Below are 24,024 nucleotides of genomic sequence, written 5' to 3' on the forward strand. Positions count from 1 at the left end.
AAATTGAAATCATATCAAGCATCTTGTCTGACTACAACGCTATGAGATTAGAAATGAATTACAGGGAAAAAAACGTAAAAAACACAAACACTAAACTATACGTTACTAAACATTACATTAATAGATAACCAAGAGATCACTGAAGAAATCAAAGAGGAAATGAAAAAATACCTACAGACAAATGACAATTAAAACCCAATGATCAAAAACCTAAGGGATGCAACAAAAGCAGTTCTAAGAGGGAAGTTTATAGCTATACAACCCTACCTCAAGAAACAAGAAAAATCTCAAGCAAACAATCTAACCTTACACCTAAAGGAACCAGAGAAAGAAGAAAAAACAAACCCCAAAGTTAGCAGAAGGAAAGAAACCATAAAGATCAGAGAAGAAATACATGAAATAAAAACAAAGAAAACAGCAAAGATCAATAAAACTAAAAGCTGGTTCTTTGAGAAGATAAAGAAAATTGATAAACCATTAGCCAGACTCATCCAGAAAAAGAGGGAGAAGACTCAAATCAATAAAATTAGAAATGAAAAAGGAGAAGTTACAACAGACACCCCAGAAATACAAAGTTCTGAAGAGACTACTACAAGCAACTCTATGGCAATAAAATGGACAACCTGGAAGAAATGGACAAATTCTTAAAAAGATATAACCTTACAAGACTGAACCAGGAAGAAACAGGAAATAAGAACAGACCATCACAAGTAATGAAATTGAAACTGTGATTAAATATCTTCCACCAAACAAAAGCCCAGGACGAGATGGCTTCACAGGCGAATCATATCAAACATTTAGAGAAGAGCTAACACCTATGCTTCTCAAACTCTTCCAAAAAGTTGGAGAGGAAGGAACACTACCAAACTCATTCTACGAGGCCACCATCACCCTGATACCAAAACCAGACAAAGATGTCACACAAAAAAAAACTACAGGCCAATACCACTGATGAACACAGATGCAAAAATCCTCAATAAAATATTAGCAAACAGAATCCAACAGCACATTAAAAGGATAATACACCATGATCAAGTGGGTTTTATTCCAAGGATGCAAGGATTCTTCAATATACACAAATCAATCAACGTGATACACCATATTAACAAATTGAAGGAGAAAAACCATATGATCATCTCAATCGATGCAGAGAAAGCTGTTGACAAAATTCAACACCCATTTATGATGAAAACCCTGCAGAAAGTAGGCATAGATGGAACTTTCCTCAATATAATAAAGGCCGTATATGACAAACCCACAGCCAACATCGTCCTCAATGGAGAAAACATGAAAACATTTCCACTAAGATCAGGAACAAGACAAGGTTGCCCACTCTCACCACTATTATTCAACATAGTTTTGGAAGTTTTAGCCACAGCAATCAGAGAAGAAAAGGAAATAAAAGGAATCCAAATTGGAAAAGAAGAAGTGAAGTGGTCACTGCTTGCAGATGACATGATACTATACATAGAGAATCCTAAGGATGCTACCAGAAAACTATTAGAGATAATCAATGAATTTGGTAAAGTAGCAGGGTACAAAATTAATGCACAGAAATCTCTGGCATTCCTATACACTAATGATGAAAAATCTGAAAAAGAACTTAAGGAAACACTCCCATTTACCACTGCAACAAAAAGAAAAAATTACCTAGGAATAAACCTACCTAAGGAGACAAAGGACCTGTATGCAGAAATCTATAAGACACTGATGAAAGATATTAAAGATGATACAAACAGATGGAGAGATATGCCATGTTCTTGGATTGGAAGAATCAACATTGTGAAAATGACTGTACTACCTAAAGCAATCTACAGATTCAATGCAATCCCTATCAAACTACCACTGGCATTTTTCACAGAACTAGAACAAAATATTTCACAATTTGTATGGAAACACAAAAGACCCCAAATAGCCAAAGCAATCTTGAGAACGAAAAATAGAGCTGGAGGAATCACGTTCCCTGACTTCAGACTATACTACAAAGCTACAGTAATCAAGACAGTATGGTACTGGCACAAAACCAGAAATATAGATCAATGGAACAGGATAGAAAGCCCAGAGATAAATCCATGCACATATGGTCACCTTTTCTTTGATAAAGGAGGCAAGAATATACAATGGAGAAAAGACAGACTTTTCAATAAGTGGTGCTGGGAAAACTGGACAGGTACATGTAAAAGTATGAAATTAGAACACTCCCTAACACCATACACAAAAATAAACTCAAAATGGATTAGAGACCTAAATGTAAGCCCAGACACTATCAAACTCTTAGAGGAAAACATAGGCAGAACACTCTATGACATAAATCACAGCAAGATCCTTTCTGACCCACCTCCCAGAGAAATGGAAATAAAAATAAACATATGGGACCTAATGAAGCTTAAAAGCTTTTGCACAACAAATGAAACCATAAACAAGACGAAAAGACAACCCTCAGAATGGGAGAAAATATTTGGAAATGAAGCAACTGACAAAGGATTAATCTCCAAAATTTACAAGCAGCTCGTGCAGCTCAGTATCAAAAAAATAAACAGCTCAATCCAAAAATGGGCAGAAGACCTAAATAGAAACTTCTCCAAAGAAGATATACAGATTGCCAACAAACACATGAAAGAATGCTCAACATCATTAACCATTAGAGAAATGCAAATCAAAACTAAAATCAGATATCATCTCACACCAGTCAGAATGGCCATCATCAAAAAATCTATAAACAATAAATGCTGGAGAGGGTGTGGAGAAAAGGGAACCCTCTTGCACGGTTGGTTGGAATGGCAATTGATACAGCCACTATGGAGAACAGTATGGAGGTCCTTAAAAAACTAAAAATAGGAGTACCATATGACCCAGCAATCCCACTACTGGGCATATACCCTGAGAAAACCGTAATTCAAAAGGAGTCATGTACCAAAATGTTCATTGCAGCTCTATTTACAATATCCCAGAGATGGAAACAACCTAAGTGTCCATCATTGGATGAATGGATAAAGAAGATATGGCACATATATACAGTGGAATATTACTCAGCCATAAAAATGAAATTGAGTTATATGTAGTGAGGTGGATGGACCTAGAGTCTGTCATACAGAGTGAAGTAAGTCAGAAAGAGAAAAGCAAATACCATATGCTAACACATATATATGGAATCTAAGAAAAAAAAATGTCATGAAGAACCTAGGGGTTACACAGGAATAAAGACACAGACCTACTAGAGAATGGACTTGAGGATATGGGGAGGGGGAAGGGTAAGCTAGACAAAGCGAGAGAGTGGCATTGACATATATACACTACCAAACGTAAAACAGATAGCTAATGGGAAGCAGCCACATAGCACAGGGAGATCAGCTTGGTGCTTTGTGACCACCTAGAGGGGTGGGCTAGGGAGCGTGCGAGGGAGGGAGATGCAAGAGGGAAGAGATATAGTAACATATGTATATGTATAACTCATTCATTTTGTTATAAAGCAGAAACTAACACACAATTGTAAAGCAATTACACTCCAGTAAAGATGTTAAAAAATAAACTAACCAAAAATAGAATTACCATATGATCCAGCCATCCCACTACTGTTCATATACCCAGAGAAAACCATAATTCAGAAAGACACATTCACCCCAATGTTCATTGCAGCACTACTTACAATAGCCAGGTCATGGAAGCAACCTAAATGCCCATCGATAGATGAATGGATAAAGAAGTTGTGGTACATATATACAATGGAATATTACTCAGCTATAAACATGAACGAAATTGAGTCATTTGCTGAGACATGGGTGGACCTAATGACTGTCATACAGAGTGAAGTAAATCAGAAAGAGCAAAACAAATATCGTATATTAATGCATGTATGTGGAACCTAGAAAAATGGTACAGATGAACTGGTTTGCAGGGCAGAAGTTGAGACCAAGTTGACACCAAGGGGGGAAAACCACGGTAGGGTGGGGATGGTGGTGTGCTGAATTGGGCAATTGGGATTGACATGTATACACTGATGTGTATGAAACTGAAGACTAATAATAAGAGCTTGCAGTATAAAAAAACAAACAAACAAATAAACAATACTAAACTTTCTTTGGGTTATTTGTATGGAAATACATTAATATAAATATTTCAGACATTACATGAAATTCCTAAAAATCTTATATGTTCTGGTGTAATGTTATAAGTCATAATTCTAGTTATTACTTTAAAATGTATATCTCAGAAACAACTAAATTTCCTTGTCAACTGCATTATTATGAACTTTCATCAAATCTTTAACCGTGGTCACTTTTAAGTCTTTTGTCATTACAGACAGTTCTGGGTGGACTCTGATGCTTTTGCAAAAATGTTCCTATAAAAGGGTTTCATCTTCAAGGAATTCATGGAGAAGACTCTGACAAGTACAGGTTTCTGGTAACTGACTATACTGCCGAACTGAATGAATAAGCATTTTCAGAACTCTAATGGAAAACTGATGAATTCATACAAGTGCTAACAAAAGATCAAGATGAAAAAAAATTAATTACATGGGACTGAGTGAGCTGATGAGGATGATTATAATTTTTATGACTTTCTGTTTTAATTAAAAAAAAATCCCACAAGGACTCAGAGGCAAAAAATATACAAATCAATTTTCACTGCAAAGTAAAGGAGCTGTTACAGTGGAGGATTCCTGGACTGAATGTCAATATTATGACATAGTATGAGTGGGTTTCGTGTTTGGTAATTGCAATCGTTGTTGCTTTTGTTGTGGTCATGCATTTACAATGCTTGGTGTCAGTTTATTTATCTCTTGTAAAAATAGAATACAGTGTGTGTGTGTCAAAAAAAAAAAACTATCAGTACAGAGAAGCTGTCATTCCAGTGATGTTGCTGAAGCAATAGGACGTAAACCTTGTGGGAAGTATATAACTTGGTGGCAAGGTTATGGGTGTGGAGTCTGCTTGAATGATGCCAGAACAGAGAAAAACTGAGCTGTGTGATAGAGAAATGGTCCCGATGATATCTCTGGAGTCCTAGGTCCAGACCTACCTACCCCCTGGGCTTCTCAATTATCTGATCCATTTAATTTGGATTAGTATCAATTGCCACCAGTATCTCCAACAAAATCCATGCCTAAAAGAATACATGGTAACATATCTAAGAGATAAAGTAACAAAAAATTGTATGGAAAAAATACACACCCTAAAGGGTCTCAGTAAACAATTCAAATGAGACCATAATAGTCCTAGTAAACCATTCTCTTCTGTGAGACCAGCCGGGACCTCTAAGAATGATGACCCCAAATCCTTCTGTCTTGAGCCCCTACAACATTGCCACCTCTGTCCCTGGCACTATGAGGGCCAGCGTAAAATCAAGATGGCAGTTCAGCTGTGTAGAAGAGATATTCATAACTAAAGATATCCATAATAGTTTAAGTCATTATGTGCCAAAAATGAGTTCCACTAACAGCAAAGGTGAGAGACGTCCCACTGTGAGCTGATGCAGTACAAGGGAAGGGCGACTCCCTTAGGCAATTGTTTAATACATTCCCTTTAATCACTCTCTTGTTAGCTCTGTTCAAGGCTGGTTTTTCACAAATAGAATCTATAACCAACTGTTCTATCTTTGCTATCTTTCAAAAAGAACCACTTTTGCATTTTAATGCTTTGTATACAAAATGGCTCAGTAGGATATGTAAATTTAAATGGCTTCAATTAAAGCAGTTTTAAGCAAATGCAATATAAAGTTTAGTAACATTAAGACACAATGAAATGCTGTGGGAAATACTTTAAAATAGCAGCAGATATTAAGCAATACTCTGGCTATCACTATGGTTCTGTTCTCCTAAGACAATAATTTAGTGGCTGACAGGAGTGCAGGCAGGTCTTGCCTTTTGAGTACTAAGCCTTTTGAGTCAAGGAATAATCCTCCTTTCTTACAACTTTAAATCTTTTAAGTCTCTGATCAATTCTTCCTGGGTTACCAGGTGGATCAGCAATAATTTCCTGGCACTGATGTTTTACCTTGGTCGTGCATCATGGTCCAAAATGCTGCAGTTCTAGTCTTTAGCCTCATGTGCTGGTAAATCCAAACTCGGGAAGCCACATCAAAGGTGTGCTCTTGAAACACCAACAGAGATGAGATGGTGTCTCAGAGCCAGCGCCTCCTCCTACAGACATGTTTCCGACAAGAAAGACTGCAGATGTTTCCCAACCACCTGTGTGCTAAATTGGGTAAAGCAGGTTATTCCACAAAGGTCCAGGGAGTATAATTATTACCAAGCATTTTCATAGCAGTCAGCACGGTACTACCTGTTCACAACACATGAAGAAGGCTTAGACTCAGCCCATGGAAGAGAAATGGTAAAGTGAAACCTCCATGGAGCTAATATATTTTTCAGTTTCTCACCAAGAAATTAAGAGTGCCTCTGCAGACAGTGAGGAAGAGCAAATAAAATTATTTAAAAGGTTTTCAGAGACTGAGAAGAAGAAAATGTGAAAATTTAATGAAAACAGTGAACACATGCAAATGCAGCACCAGCCATACCACTAATAGAAAACATTACTGAAAACTGGAGGAGGGGATAGTTCCAATTTTTCCTTAATACTTAGTGGAGAGGATTTCTGAAACTCAACTGAAAACTCAGCATGCATATAAATAGCTCAAAGGAAAATGTCATGGGAATAAGACTATCAAGAAACACGTAACCTCATACATATGAGATGTAGCTATATAGTCTTGAAGAACAGCAGAAGGAGGCCATGGCTACACACACACACACACACACACACACACGCACACACACACACACACATGCCAAGAGTAAATCACATACTTGTGATCCAATTGTCATTCATTCCGACACATATTCATTAAGTTTACTTCGTAGTAAGTATTTTTGCTAGGCATTTGAAGATCTATAATACCCTTCTCATGTTAAAACTTTAACGATTATTATTTTTCTTAACACTGTCAGGTTCCAAGGGCCACTGAATAGACATAGTTCTTAAACCAGTGGTTCCACAATTTAGGATTTTATGGAACAATAAAATTTTTACATTAAAAAAATTTTGAGATCAATAGAGTGCCAACATTTTATTTTGCAAATTAAAGGCCTTACAAAATAATTACCATCTACTAGAAGTAACATTTCCTTTTTTTTTTTTTTTCCACAAAGGGAAATTTTAACAATGTAAAATAGGAAGGTTAGACTCAGAAGAAAAGGTAATTTCTCAAGGAACAAATTATTGTGGTCTTCAAATACTTTTTCTGGACCACTCATCTACTTTCTGGTACTCCAATTATGCATATATTGCTGTATGTAATGGTGTCTCACATTTCTTTGAGGTTCTGTTTATTTTTCTTCATTATTTTTCTGTTATTTATATTATATAATATTTATCAATATATCTTTACTAATTCTTTCTACTGACAGGTCATATCTTCTGTTGAACCCCTCTAGTAAATTTTTCATTTAGGTTATTTTAACTTTCAACTCTGGAATTTCTCTTTGGTTCTTTTTTACATTTTTTATTGACATTCTTCATTTGATGAAATACTGTCCTCATATCTTCCTTTACTTTTTAAATTATGATAATCCTTTAATTCTTTTTTAATTGAAGTATAGTGCTGTACAGTATTATATAAGTTACAGGTGTACAATATAGTGTTTCACAATTTTTAAAGGTTATACTCCATTTATAATTATTATAAAATATTGGCTATATTCCCTGTGTTGTACAATATGTCATTATATTTTATTATATACTTAATAGTTTGTACCTCTTAATCCCCTACTCCTATCTTGTCCCTCCCCCTACCACAGGTAACCACGAGTGTAACCTGTGGTTATACTAATGTAACCTCATACATATAAGATGTAGCTATATAGTCTTGAAGAACAGCAGAGGGAAGCCATGGCTACACACACACACACACACACACACACACACACACACACACACACAGTATTTGCCTTTCTCTGTCTGACTTATTTCATTTAGCATAATGCTCTCCAAGTCCACCTATGTTGCTGCAAATGGCAAAAATTCATTCTTTTTATGGCTGAGTAGTATTCCATTGTGTGTGTGTGTGTGTGTGTGTGTGTGCATTTATCCATTCATTTGTTGATAGACACTTAGGTTGCTTCCATATCTTGGCAATTGTAAATAATGCTGCTATGAACACTGAGGTGCCTGTATCTTTTCGAATTAGTGTTTTTGTTTTTTTCTATCCTTTAATTCTTTGAACATATTTATAATAGTTGTTTTGACATCTTTCTCTGCTAAATATGAGATCTTGGTCTTCTCAAATGCAATTTCTCTTGCCTCCTTTTTTTTTTCTCCTGTGTATGAATCCCACTTTCCTGCTTCTTTGCATGCCTTATAATTTTTTGTTGTTGAAATTGGACATTTTCAACAATATATTTCAGCAACTCTGGATACTGTTTCCCACACTGTGGGGCTTGTCATTGTTTTTGCTTAATTATTTAGTGATTTAGATGGCTTATTTCAGTGAAGTCTATTTGCCCTGCAGTTTGCAACATCTGATGTCACTCTTCAGAGGGCACAGCCTTGAACATGCTCACAATCACCCCAAGATGACAGTGGTTTTAGCATGGCTCTTCTTGACTGCCTCTTTCCCTGATCTCAGTTAAGCTGTGTGCCTCTGTTAGTAAAACACAGGACTATTAGCTTCTGTTAATTGCTGGCTGATTTCTCTATTGTTTTCAACAATTCCCTGGGAGATAAATTGTTCCACAATTTAATTCAATTCAATTTGGGACACTTCTGGGGTTTTTGAGGCTTGTTACAACCCCAGAAGGACTCTACTTAGCTGTCTCTTCCTCTGGTACTATCTGTTAAACTTCTAGCTGGCCTATAATTTATCTTTTTGTTATCATGGAGCTAGCAGCCTCTTCTTAATTGTTTACTACCAAAATCTCCATTTTTCTCAACAGTAGTCTAAGACTTAAATGTTTTCACATTCTGATCCAAATAAAGTCAGTTCCTTTGGGGAGAACTATGAGGTTCTCTGTCTTATAGCCTGCTCTCCCCCTGGGAAAAGATCTCTGCACCACTGCTCTGGATCTGGGGGAGGGAATAGTGGCCTGTTTCTCTCAGAGTAGACTCTGCTTGTAAAACAGGTGTTACCCAGGGACGATAGCCTCTGGTCTTCTAGACTTACCTCTTCTGGGAACCTCTTTCCTGTGAGCAAGCTGGGATGAGGGTGATTGGAGCCCATTATCCTTGGCCTGCCATGCTTATGATCAAATTTTACCCTATAAGATGGGGATGGGAGCCCTAGACTTTTAAGTCTTGCCTGGCAGAGTTCTACAACATAGAACTGGGGAGAAGGATTAGAAATGCTGGTGGCCTGCCCCTCCATGGTAGATATTGTAGCCCTAGACTGGAAGCTTCGGGGAGAGGAAGTTCCATGTTTTCTACTACAACCACCTGGAATGTAGGTTCTATTATGATGAGCTGGTGGGGACAGAGGGAGAGGTAGTAGGTCATGGCTTAAATGCTAGAAACTCTGGCTGTTTTAGCCTCAACTTAGTAGATTTTCTTTAAATAAAATGTTTCTCCATTTGCTGTATGTCCCTGGGACAATTTCCAGAGACTTAAGTGGTTAGGTTTTTTAAATAATTTTCTCTAGTTATGGTTATTTCAGTGAGGAGCCAGTCCATAGGGCTACTCATGCTGCTATTTCAGAAGTAGATCATTAGTCTATTTCTCCTCATTGTGCCACAGGCTGGTGAAAATTTTATAATAGCTCTATATCAGGCTATAGACTGGCATTTATGGACCATAGCCTAACAAGTTCCATTACATTTTTCAAAGAAAGGTAACTCCTTAAAGAAAGCTCTAAACTAGCATCTCACATTTTAGTGTGCATAACAACCACCAGAAGAGATTTTTTAAAGTTCAGAATCCCATCTCCAACCCACAAGTTCTTATTTATGATGTCTGGGGTAAAACCAAAGAAAGCACTTTTAAAGAGTATCCTGGTGGTGCTTCTCAAAATTTAATGTAAAAATGAATCATCTGACTACCTGGGATATTTGTTGATAAGATTTTCATTCTGGAATAATTTTAAATTTATAGATTCTTAGTTTGGGCAAGGTATCATGGTTATGTAATATGTTAATATTAGGGGAAGCTGGGTAAAGTGTATAGGAGAATCCTCTGTACTATCTTTGCAACTATTCTGTAAATTAACATCAATATAATGTTATTAACTAAACTGTAGATATTCTTAGGATTTCATCAATTTCTCCATTAATATCCTTTTTCTGTTTCAGGATACCACATTGCCTTTAGTCTGGGACCTTCGCAAAATGCAGATTCTGCATTTACTTAAAGGTATTTTCTACAATATTATTAGTTACAAGTATACTGAAACTTCCCAGAGTTCTTTGACTCAGATAATTTTTTCCCCCATGAACCCTCTAGTTAATTATACATATCCATTCATCTTACTTATCCATTCATCTGTTGCTGGACATTTAGTTTGCTTCTATATCTTGGCAATTGTAAACAATGCTGCTATGAACACTGGGGTGCATGTATCTTTTTGAATTAGTGTTTTCATTTTTTCAGATATATACCCAGGAGTGGAATTGCTGGGTCATATGGTAGTTCTATTTTTAGTTTTCTGAGAAACCTCCATGCTATTTTCCACAGTGACTGTTCCACTTTATCACCAACAGTGCACAACGGCATCTTCTCCACATCCTTGCATTAACATTCAGTTTTAAATATTTTCTAATTTTTATTATGTTTTTGCTTTGACTCATGTGTTGTTTAGAAGTGTGCTTATTAATTTTCAAATCTATCTGGGATTTTTTTGTTGTTTTTTGCTTAAATTCTTAATTTAATTTCCTGGCAATCAGATATTGTCTCTTCCCAATTCTCCCTATTCTCTCCTTCTAGAATGCCTATTAAACAGTGAATTTTCTCTTTCTCTCTAACGTGTCTTTTAACTTTTCTCTCATATTTTCTTTTTCTCCTTAATGCATTCTGGTTGATTTCGTTAAATTACATTAAAGTTGATTGAGTCTCTCTTAAGTTATATCTAATTTGTTGTTTAACACATTTGATAATTTTTTATTTCTTGCAAACCTAACTTTTCTTATTCGTAATTTGTTTTTACATTTTAATCATTTTTAATATTCTTATTTTATACTATTCTATTGGATATTTCCATCATTAGAAGGTATTAAATTTTAATCCTGCTCATTGTTATGTTTTATAACTCTTATTCATTGGGGGCCTTTTTTCTTATGTTTTATAATTTTAGGTTATAATTTAATCTTTAGAAGGAATTTATCTGTAGGAATCTTATGAAGCTTGGCTTAATGGTAATCTCCTTCCCAAGAAGCTTGCAAATGGTTTTGCGAGATGTTTAAGAGTTATCAGTGGCCTAGAGTCTTCTGGGTTAATTTCTCAAGTTGTGGTTCTTTTCCATATTATACAAGGAGTACAGATTCAAATCCCAAATCCAAATGAGCCACAAATCCACAGTGATATGTGGTTGGAGAAAATATTATTTTCTAAGACACATCTTTCTTGTTTCTTCTGTGCTGATGGTGGATTTTTTTTTCTAGAGCCTCCTATTCAAAACAGCTTTGTGCTGAAGATCCGTTTCAACCCACAGAGTCCCAATTTTTCATTTCATATTTCCACATAGTTGTTAAAACATAAGCCTTTGGTTTAAGGAGACTAATTACATCCTCCCAAGAGTGACCACAGCATCATTCACGTGTTTATCCCTGAGGTTTTCAATTCTATCTTTATTTCTGACTCACAGTGATACCTTTATTTCCTTTCAAGATCAGATATACATGAAACAGTTTATTTAATCTAGTATTTCTAAGTGTTTGCATAAGGCACAATACTAAAGTTATCAGCCATGTTTCTAGAACTGAAAGTAAAAAATAACTTCTTTCTAATAAGAATCAATGATATCACAATTGGCAAGCTATGAATCATTGTAACTTACCAATTGTGAAACTTTTTAAGCTCAAAAGTGTTTTATCTAAGACTTGTTTTATCCCTTAGTCCCAGTTTCAGGAAACTATATTAAAAAATATATAATGAATGCCCATACGTAGCACAGAACTCCAATTAGATAGAAACTTTACACTGTACTTCACATGGATCCAAATAAGTCCTTAAATTTTTCTGGACTCTCTCAGAAGTTCTTCCAATCATATTTTTCTACACTGTCTAAGCACAGATCAGTTTCCATATAAGTTTTCTCTGTTCACTATCAACAAATTTCATCAGCTTTTCTTCTTTCTTTCCGTGCATTCAATATGGCTTTTCTAAGAGCCTGCTATATTTTAGACACTGGGGAATTTGCCCAAAACAAATCTAACCCCTGGTCTCACAGAGTTTAAATTTTAGTGCAGGGGAAAGAATAAAAATAATAAACAAATTAATAAATGTATTTTAGGTTGAAATGAAAATTATAAATTAACAAATATATTTTAGGTTGAACCATAGGGAATGGCCAATATTTGATTGTTCCTGACCCATAAAAAAGGTAATTTCATATCATTTGACTTAATAGAGTATGACAAGTGATGATAAGTGTTATGAAGAAGAAGCCAGGGTAAGTTGATTGGGAGTGATGGGGTGGATGTGAGTGTGCTATTTTAGATACCATGGCTACAAATTCTCTCTCAGAACGTGTTTTTTGAACAGAGATGGGAATGAAATGAAGAAGTGAGTGATATGGATATCTGGAGGAAGAACACTCCAATGAGAGGAATATGCATGTGGAAAGGTTCTGAGAAGGGAGGGTGGATGGCATATTCAACGAACATCAAGGAAAGCAGAGGGACCCAAGTGGAATAAATGAGAATAAGAACAGTGTGAGATGAGAGCAGAGAGGGGGCCAGGGGCAGACCCTGTAATGCCATGTCAGCCACAGTAAAAACTTACTATCTCCCTGCTAGTGAGATGTGAAGCCCTTGGAAAGTTTGGACAGCAGAATGGCAAAACCAGACTTGTATTTTCAGTGGTGTGGAGGCCAGCCTCCAGGGGGCAGGATGGACATAGAGAACTTAGTGAGGAGGCTATCACACTATCCCAGGGGCGAGACCATTGTAACTTAGACTTGAGTGGTAGCAAAGGAGATAGTGACGAGAGGCTGGCTAGTCACAATTCTTTCATGACTCTTCTAATCTTTCTTTTTTAAAACATATTTGTCTCATCAATGTTTTATCCCAACAAGTATATTGTCAAGCTCTCATATCCTGACTTTGGTGATCCTGGTATCAAAATCATCTTGCCTGCCTGCTAATTCCAACAAGACACTTCTAGATCATTCTAAATTCAGCACCCCCAAAAATCTACATTTGCATGTACCATAGGCTAACACATCTGCATCACCACTCTTATCTCTGATCACTCTCAAGACAATGGCACCATACCTGATCAAGGAGGAGCTGGCTTTCACTCTGCAAGGAGCATCACCAGAGAATGAACATATGCCTCCAAAGGTCACCACCGAGTGTCTGTCTCTCCCCAGAGGCTGTAACTGATGGGTGGACTCGGCCTGAGCCACAGCAGGAAAGAGCCATTCATGGCCCACTCTGATGCTAAGTCACTCCTCTGAGCAAGAAAACTCCTAACCCTATGCCTGCAGCTGGGCCCCTTCCTCTGAAGTTTCTATGCTTTACAACTCCCTAAAAAGGAAGTTGTCTTAAGAGGCTTACAGCCCTTTAGGGAGAAGCTGACCACAGCTTAATGGTATGTTAATGCAACTTCTGGCCCCATTTCCCCCTCATACCCACATAGGGCTCCATGCAGTCTATTCAACATTTAGGGTGAAGTAATAAGCAACTAGCTGAACAAGATCAATACCAAGCCGCCATGGCAGGACAGAAACCCAGTTTCTGTCTCTCAGTGTCATATATCATTCAAGAGTAAAGCATAATAATGTTTATAAAATACAGTTAGTCCAAGAGAACAAGTCATGTCAAAATCATTTACCAACATATCTTAAGTTAAAAAAAAATCCTAATATATAGCTTGCATGCAATATGCAAACAGCCTACTAAGGAGAAGATCTGACATTAAAATGGCACTAAAATTACTACTCGGCTGTAAGACTCACACACCTAAGATTTAACAGCACAGAGCCTAGGTAGGGTCACAAGTAATAGTATTAAAGTGAATATTCAAAACCTATTTTCTGAAAAGGCATTTTGCAAAGATACAACTAGACATAGCTCTTTTTTTTTAAAAAAAAGTCTTCATTTGCACTATGATACAGAACGAGAAAACAGAAATCAAAATGTATTCATCACCCTGGTCCCTCCTCTACTTGTAAATAAAGCAGAAATTACACATCTTAATGTTTGAACAAAATTAAGCTAGATCTGAAGTGATGTTACTTAAGACTACCAAGGATGAAAATTACAGCCTGAATTCAATCTGCTATCAAAAGCACTTGAGATGCCAGATAATGTAAAAGAAATTTGAAATAAGTATTAAAAAGTCCACTGAAAGACCTTTCCTTGAATTTTGTTACTGAAAATCTTCTTCTGCTAAAATTTCAAGGTTTCTTACAGTGCTTCTACATATACTCTCTGACCCCACTAACCTTCCTTTTCTGTAGGCAGTGATTTGATCATCAGACACACTGATTCTGCTGAAAATTGGAGTCCATTTTAAGAGTTTTTCACAGCATGGATATTTTTCCCTTATAAATTATTGTTCACTTTTCCTAATACTGCACAAATAATATAACAACAATACTGAGGAAAAAAATTTTAGTTTGAAAGTTCATCGCACATAAAAGCATGCTCTTCTAATGGACCTGTGTCAGGGCCCCAGTCCCTGAGCATTAAGGATAAGCATCTCTAGAGGCAGGCTAGGAGTGTCACCAAGCAGGCAATAGTCTCAGTCTGGCTTGGCTCAAAGAAGCAAAGATTTATACAGAAGTGACCCTGTATTCCTGGGCCTCCTCAATCTAGTAACTTTGATTATTTTCAAATTTTGAGATTAGATGAATACCAAAACTAAAAATTTTTTTTGGGGGGGATGAAGAATATGGCGTGAACATAACTTTTAAACAAAGAAAGATACATTTCTCACATATAAATAACTTTTTTTTTTAAAAATCTCACTCCAGGGCTTCCCTGGTGGCGCAGTCGTTGAGAATCCGCCTGCCAATGCAGGGGACACGGGTTCAAGCCCTGGTCCGGGAAGATCCCACATGCCGTGGAGCAACTAATCCCGTGCGCCACAACTACTGAGCCTGTGCTCTGGAGCCCACGAGCCACAACTACTGAGCTTGCGAGCCACAACTACTGAAGCCCACGCGCCTAGAGCCTGTGCTCCGCAACAAGAGAAGCCACCGCAGTGAGAAGCCCACACACCGCAATGAGGAGTAGCCCCCGCTCGTCGCAACTAGAGAAAGCCTGCGTGCAGCAACCAAGACCCAACGCAGCCAAAAATAAATTTAAAAAAAAAATCCCACTCCAATTTGCAAAATCGATACTCTCAAATACACAGCTTACCTTTTCGATACTTTTTTTTTTTTTGGTCAACCGTCAGCTACAGACCCATTCCAGCTTGTTGACTTAGATTCTTTCTAATGAGGTTTCAAAATAGCTGAAGTTCTACTAAAAGAAGGAGAGCCTTGGAAATGTATGGTAAACTAGTCACTGGGTTTTGGAGACAGTTGAAAGACCTGTGAAAGTATGGGGGTGATAATGGCAGGGGTCTGGACTGATAATGAGACGTAAAAATTCAGGATGCTACAACTTTCAATTTTTCAGTTTTAAGATTTGACTCCTATGGAAAGAGTGGAAAATTGGAGCAGTATCTAAGAGAGCAAGAACCAACCGGAAGAAAAGTAGTACACCCAGTAGTGTACCTAATTCCTCTGGCTGGCCCCTTTTCCTCCTCATGGATCCTCTTTATCAATAAATTTTAAATGGTATTTATACCACTCCTGGGCTCTATTTTCCATTCCATACCACATTTTAGGAGAAAAGCTATAAAAATATATATGTGAACTAGAGTAAGATTTTGACTCCTACCACTTGGAACTTGACTAGAGTGATGAATAGACTAGATTGAATTTTGGTGACTGTACACACTGGTGGATCAAGTCACTGCTTTGAAAAGCCAATAATTACTGGACTATGAAGAAACAACTCAGCAGCAAATGGGTCACCAGCAACTAAAAGGCCAAAAGCATTCGTACTGGAAGCCAATTTACTGGAACTAATCAGATGGCACAAATTTAACCAGAAAGCACCCATGGTTCTGCTGATAACATTTGCTCTGCAAGTTTCAACAATGTAATTTTTAATCTGGGCTCCTACAGAACAGACTTTTTGCACCTTGCCCCAGAGATTCTGAGTAAATGCATTTTATTTTTCGATGTTTCCTCTCTTGACACAGGGTTCCACAAATATGAAGGAACAAATGATCCCCCAAGCATGCTAGGGGTTGTTGTTGTCTCTTCTCTCTTACTCTGTGGTCTCCTGCAAGCATTTAAAATAATAGTTAGCCAAGAAATGTTTTCCTGCAGAACAAGGCACTTCCCTTGGCCCTAAAATGGGAATGCATTAAAAGGATTGAATCTGCTTTGGAACATTAGGTTGGCCCTTTTTGATAAATTGAAGGTGTTTCAGAGTTGAGAGGCCATCTTAATTTTACAGTAAAGAGCTATCTTATGAGAAAGTAAGAAAAATCTCAGGTAGTGTTTTACTGAAAACATTGTTATTACCATTCCATCAAAAGAATTTATTGTGAGGAGAAAAGTCACACTGTCTTAATTAATATTATTCACTTTTCTTTACAGAGGCTCACATCTAACATGCCTGCAGTTAGTACTGAAGTCAAGGGTATTAAAGCAAAAGGAAACGAATGTCTTCATGGTTTCCAAAATAATAATTCAAAACATGTCTGTCAATATTTCAGAAGCTACATGTCCCTGATTAACCTGTAATAATGGGACAGAGTAAAAAGGAATGTGACTCAATGATAAATTACTCACAGAACTATGTGGTGTGATAAACCGCTAATTCTACAAAGCCATCAACATGTTACACCTTCAGAATATTTCATGCTTCTGAAAAGAAACATCAATCAACCTCAATTCCTGGAAGAGTATATCTTAGATACAGCTCTTCTCTCTACACTCCTCTAAAATTGTATTTTAGCCAGGGTTGATAAGCAAAAAGTAACATACTCTTGTCAAAGTAAAGACTGATATTTCTCAAAGGAGAGCATTGCTATGTGGGAGACAAAATATGATCCCTTTGTTCTTGGTCTAAGATCCCTTGATAACTAGAGTCAAGGGTTCAACCAGAAATGTCAATATTACACTAAGAGGCAAGAAAAGATTTCTTCCCATTATGCCTTCATTAAGAGGCCTGGGTCGTACTGACTCACACATATGTATACTCTGTGGATACTCAGTCAAAGATGTTTTCGTGTCCAGCTCCTGTCTTTAGGCAGGTGAAGCATTATTGACTCCATTTCTTTTTTTTCTTTTTTTGACTGCATCGGGTCTTACTTGCGGCACGCAGGGTCTTCGTTGAGGCATGCAGGATCTTTCGCTGTGGCGCAGGCTTCTCTCTATTTGTGGTCTGCGGGTTTTCGCTCCTCTAGTTGTGGTGTGAGGGCTCCAGGGTGCGTGGGCTCTGTAGTTGTGGTGTGTGGGCTCCAGAGCGCGTGGGCTTGTAGTTTGTGACACACAGGCTCTCTAGTTGAGGCACGCGAGCTCAGTAGTTGTGGCGCGTGGGCTTAGTTGCCCCGCAGCATGTGGGATCTTAGTTCCCCCACCAGGGATTGAACCTGAGTCCCCTGCATTGGAAGGCAGATTCTTTACCACTGGACCACCAGGGAAATCCCTTGATTCCATTTTACAGATAAAGGAAGTGATTCCCAGAGCATCTCTGCTGCCAGAATTTACCTGTCCTTCCAACTAAACCAAAAATAGTAGTCATTAGTAACAATACACGGAGTTTCTCTGGTGTCCTTTAATATAATCTTGCAGCCATAACTTGATCGGGGCTTCAGAATCATCTAGGTAAGCCCAGTGCAAAATCATCTGTGAAATTTAGTAGAGTGCCTACAGTGCAAGAAGCAGGAGGTAGTTAATACCATAGACTATGTCATCATGATGTTTAGACATAATCTGATTCAGTCAGTAATGAGACGTGAGGTCTCAGAAAAGTCATTTAATCTTTTGTGCCTCAGGCTCCTGGTCTGTGAAATGCGAACATTAATGGTATCTACATCGTAGGGTCACTGAAGAGATTAAACGAAAAAACATACATTAAGTATTTAATGTAGTAGCTGGCATATAGCAAATGCTCAATTAGTATAGCTATTAATATACAATGAGAGTGTTGATTAATGGGTATTGTCTCACTCATAGAAAATCTACTGCAAAGTAATAGCATGGTCCCAACACTTCCTAAAAGGAGAGGACTGCTACCTGATTTTAACTTTGTTTCCTCAGAACAATGTCATATTCCTTTCTGCAAGTTTAGCGATCACCCTTCATATCAGACCATGTCAACCACATCAGCTGAGATTAGAAAGAACACATATTTCACCTTTACCAACAGTAACTAATTGGAACAACTTGGCATCCACAAGGAATCTCTCTTTTATATCTCATGATAACTATCCATGACTAATTTTCTATTTCCCAAAAAACATTCCAGTACCTCATTCCAGTATCTTGGGAGTCAATGAGAAGTTGGCTCCAATCCTAACTCTGCTGCTTACTAACTGTATGACTTGGGCAGCTCACTTTTCTATGAGCCTCAATTTCCTCATTTATAAATGAACATAATTATAACATAGGAGGTTGTTATAAGTATTAAGTAATTTAAATTCCCAATTAATTTCTCTTTATCAACGCTGTCATCAAGTTCTCAAGAATAGGCTTGCTTTCGGCCATGATTTACTCTTGGGTCCAAAAAGTAGCCTGTATTAGACAATGTATTTTCCAACCTAACCTCAGCAAGTGAATCCTCAGACATTGCTTCTGTACAACTTCTTACATTTCTCTGAATTGATGGTGTCATTTTGAACTATACTCCTGCTGTTTAACGAACTCATCACCTGTCTAGACCCATGTATGTCAAAGAAAAAGCTCATGATTTCGGTATTACATTTGGAATCTCAGAATTTAACTTTAGTGATTAAACATCAGAGCAGTTCTTCCATGTGTCTTTACCGAGCCTACCTCATGGAATCTCCAGGAAATTAATGCCACCCGATTGTCGCTCCAATTAGCCAAAGGAATACTCTCTATTCTAAACTGTTGCTAGAATCAACTCTACGTGTAGAGTTCCAAAATCACATAATCAACAAATTCAAGGATGTTATCTCAAACTTCAGCATCAGCTGGCCCATTACTTTTACAGTTTAAATATCTTTAACATGGCCTCATCAGAGATTTGAAAACTTCTTTTTTTTTTTAAAGGTTTCTAAAACCACTTATTTAAAGATTAAGGGACAGACAAAAATCAGAATCTACTTTATTTCACAAATGCTTAAATTATGGTTTTATTTAAAATATGAAATCAGTAACCCTAAACACGTGTCCCCCAACCATCCAGAAATGTGCTCACAATTTGAATCTCATGAATGTTTTAGAATAAAAGCTAGTCAGATAACTACATTTACTGGATACATATTACATGAAAAACTTTCTAGTCAACACATTGGGAAGTATATAAGAAATATAACTGGCTCTCCCCTCAAGGAAATAATAATACACACCCATAACCAAGAGAACTGATAAAGCAACACATTTTGAACATGGGAGCTGACACAGTGTGGACAAGACAGAATGGAAAGAAGACGAGGAGGCAGATCTCTGAAGAAGTAGTGCCCACATTGACAGGGAAAGGAGTGGGCTTTCTTCTTGGGGAAAACACATATTGGGGTGGAAACAAGAAAGTTGAGTTTTAAATTACTTAACAATACTATAGAGTCTAAAATTCACACAGAAAAGATGGCCAAGGAGAATCTGGATTTAATCCTACATGCAACTATGCGGCATTATACAATCTTCAGAGGGAAAAAAAATGATAAAAATAGTATTCAGGAAAGACTATTCTCAAATCATTTCCACCTATTCTTTGCGGTTCTGCACAAAACCTTTACTTTTAAGGAGCTTCTGCTTTCTTTGCTATAGGACAATGTTTGTGGCCCTAGCAATTCCCAAACTAATTCTGAGTTTTTCGTGCAAGACAAAACATTAGTATTTATCTTAAAATTACGACCTGCATGCTTCAATACAGCTTTTAAAGTTTCTATCTTGTTTTAAATGCCATCCTTAGCTTATGATGTGCCTGAAGGCATTCAGCATTTAGCTCCCTGATAAAATGACAAGGGACTGAAATAGACTGCAGGAAACTTACATTAACTTCCGTCAGGTCCAGTGGTTTGGGGAGTGACGCTACGTTAGAGAAAAGCATTACTTCCAGCAGATGCTGACAGAACGCAGCAGCTCCTCAGACAAAATGGACATTTCTCCGTCAATCTCCATGGAGTTTCTTAAGCAATCCCAGCAGCAGAGGGATGTGGGTTGCCAAATACAGACACAATCTGTCCCCTCTCCTAAAATGAGGTTGATTCTCATTATTCTCAAGGAGTCACACAAGCTGTGGGCAATTTGTTCACGTGAAGAGCAAACCCTATTGAGTAGTTGCAACACTTCAGACCTCCAAGGGCAGCAGAATTGACCGGCAATTTCTGGACCTTTCCAATAATAGCTGAGACAAAGGGGGAAATGAAGCCTGTCACATACACATCACTAGCCAGGCCTGGCTTTTATAATGCTGAACTAACAGAAAGAGGGGACCATTTAGTAACTGTATTACAAAACAGCCCACAGAACAGCCTGCTCTGGCTGCCCACGCTGATGGCAGCAACACGTTGCTTCATACCCTTGCCTAGGCATCAGCTAGAGCAGTAGTGTGTGCTTACACCTGCAGTAACCAGCACACTTTCTTATGGAATGAAGCATTCATACAATTCAATAAGAAAAAGAAATGGCCAGACATGCCACAGGCCTGGTCAAGAGTGGATGGCATTAAGGTCAGATTAAAGGGAAAAAAAGGAACCATAGCTGGATAACTTTGGGAAACTTCTCTTGAAGATTTGAGGATTTACGATGTACTTGTTTTTTTAAGGCTCAAACCTTTCAGTAAAGAAATCTGTTTCGATTAATTTCATCTTGCGCATCCTACCACCACCACCATCACCACCGCCTGTTTTATAAATGGGACCATTTTTCATCTTGTGTCTGTTAACATCTCATGGAAAACCCACAGGGAAAAGCTGCTCTAATCTGCCCACACCTTAAATGATGATAAGTTGAGGCTCAGAGACACTTAGTAAATCACACACCCAAAGTAGCTATGGCAGAAACAGAGTTGGATCCCAGGACGCTAAGTCATTCCAGTGCTAATCCTACGGTCCTAGAGATCATATACACCAATGTCACATTTTTTTAAAATAACATATTTTGGATATTGATTAACAGAACCAGCACGATTTTAGCACAGAGCAGGGAAATTCTAGCAATGCATAGAGTTGGCAAAAAACGTGAAGATCTAAGTGAACATAACACTACAACCTGAATTTAAACTAGAAAAGCCTGTATTCCCAATCTAGAGGAGAGAAGACTTAAACTAGTCACAGTGAAGGGATTGGAGTAGTTGTTCTCTAGGGTAGGCATGTCCTCTGTCAATCTGTTCTGGAACTACAGACAATGACGGTACGTGGATGCAACTCTGTTTCTATAAAGTTGGTCATCCCAGCAGAGGAGATGAAGAACAAAAATCGACGATAACAGGATCCTTCGCTGAAAACCATCTAACTGCACAATGAGTTCCTAAGGGAGCTGGTGTCCTCTACACTGGAAGTTTCATTAAAAAAATAAGATAGATTATCATCTACTGGGAAAGGTATAAAAACAATCCTGCCTAAAGAAAATAGATGGACCTGATAAAACTGCAAAGTCATTGTCAACCTTTCGAGCCAGCCTGTGAGTCAGAGGCTGGCTATGCTGTCTGTGTGCTATCCAGAGACTTGCCTCACATTCTACTTCTCGGCCTCACCTTTCGATCATTTTCTTGTTTACTGGCATCTCTGTCTACCCTATGGGGAAACACGAAAGTGAAAGAAGACTGGAAACAAATTATTAGATTGAATTCCTTCCTAGATAGATTTACTTCTTTGAACATAAGATAGAATAGAAAAAGGTAAAAATTATGGCTAAAATATGATTTGGACTATCTGTTCATTTTTGTATCCCATTTCTTGATCAAATAGAAACAACCCGAATGTTGGGGGTAATTCACTGACCCAGCTACGTTGCAGAAGAGTTGCTCTAATGAATGTTCCAAACTTAGACTTTTCAGAACCAATTTTTCTACTCCAAATCAGAAACCATGAAGGTTTGAACCAATTCCCTTTCTCCCACACATCCTCTCCTACATCTGTTTTTAGAATCCACTGCTAAAAACAAATAATTCTGAGAAGGCTTTAGAGGAGTTTCAACATGTAACTAAATTAACTACCTTTCTATTCAATTTAACTTTAAATTAAAACAAAATATAAACAACTGCAACACTAAAATCCCTCCATTTAAAAAAAGAATATGTATGCTTTTGGTGTATCCAAATTAATTAGCACTGATGGTCTCTAGATGAATTTTGCTTATCATGAAACAAGGAGGTAGACTGAGCTTAGCACTTACAACCTAAGGATAACGTCTAAAGTTTAAAGATTTTAATGATTTTTTAAAAATCAATTTGCATTGGTCAAGATTATAGTATAGTCCTATAAACCCTATCTAAAAGAAAAACCTCCTGAGTGCATAATAAGAAAAAAGGAATTGACAATTTCATGGGCTCCAAGCGTACATGAAACAGATAAAAAGAATGTTTCTGCAGTTTGTTATTCTTTTGAATTCCCCCAACCCTGCATCCTACATCATATTCACCAGAAGAACTGAAGTTCCCCTGTGTCCTCTTGGCGCTAATCATGTCCTATAACTAGGTGACTGACAGAACTTCAGTGCAGTCTGTGTAGTTCAGGCACAGAGAACTTACCCCCAAGTGTCTCTAGTCTCCTCACCAACATTCCATCTCAGTGTAAGACACAGAGGGGAAAGATAAACATGCTGAGGTCCATCGGATCTGCCATCATTACCCAGAAAGCTCATTATCACCTGGATTTAGCAATAATATTGATTGCACTATGGCCCTAAACACACTACATGATATAACACAACTGTAGAATGGACAGTCAACTATGCCTGAGCTGGTTCCTCAAACACTGGGAAGAACAGGAGTTCTGATAACTAATTTAAATGCTTTGTAAGTGGGGCTAAAGACTGGACAAAAATACAGCAAAAGAGCAGCACAGCATAGTGGTTAATAGTGTGGGCTTTGGAGCTGGGGAAACCCAAGTTCAAATCTGACACTGACGCATGCTTTGGGACCTGAACCTCTGCCCCTCAATTTCTTCCTGTAAAGTTGGGATCATGGTAGTTCCTCATGTCTAAGCGCCTATTAAATGGTAGCTATTATGATCATTATCTTCTTAACAGAAGAGTCCGTGAACCACGGAAAGCTTCTCTTTTTTCACATCTAATATCCTGTCGACAGAGGAGGGTTTCCTTACCCTGTGATTTAATCTTAAAATAGAATGATTTAACAAAAGTATACAATGAGACACTAAGACCATCTCCAGTATGCAGCAGAATAGAATGAAGGTCCCATTATAGGAACCTTCTAAAATACACTGACACTGTATATGTATTTTTCAACAATACTTTCTAGTTTTGTCAGCTAAACCTTGGCAAAAATTCCTGCCACGTGCTAGGGTGTCGCTTCACACTAACAGTAGTGATGAGGGGAAAGGTGGGGGAGAGGAGAAGGTCACATCTCCTTCTGAAAGATAACCCTGGGGAGAATGGAAAGTGGAGCAAAAAGGCAGCTGGAATCAAGTAAGATGTGCCTCGACTCCCTAATTTCTTCTACTTTGG

General features: G+C 37.7%; 1 protein-coding gene across 2 annotated transcripts in view; it reads right to left on the bottom strand.

Annotated features, from left to right (window-relative positions):
• PDE4D (phosphodiesterase 4D) overlaps nt 1-24,024 on the bottom strand; it is a 1,463,941-nt gene that overhangs the window by 1,196,540 nt on the left and 243,377 nt on the right. Inside the window, exon 1 of one of the 2 annotated variants that reach the window (XM_029216626.1) lies at nt 13,412-13,484. The exons of the other annotated variant lie outside the window; for it this stretch is intronic. The gene's annotated coding sequence lies outside the window, so the exon portion shown is untranslated. Of the gene's footprint in view, nt 1-13,411; nt 13,485-24,024 lie in introns of those variants that run through there. 2 annotated transcript variants of the gene reach the window in all.

The sequence above is a fragment of the Monodon monoceros genome, unplaced genomic scaffold, assembly GCF_005190385.1.
Source record: "Monodon monoceros isolate NGI ecotype Baffin Bay Population unplaced genomic scaffold, NGI_Narwhal_1 Super_Scaffold_12, whole genome shotgun sequence".
In the NCBI taxonomy this organism is placed as follows: Eukaryota; Metazoa; Chordata; class Mammalia; order Artiodactyla; family Monodontidae; genus Monodon; species Monodon monoceros.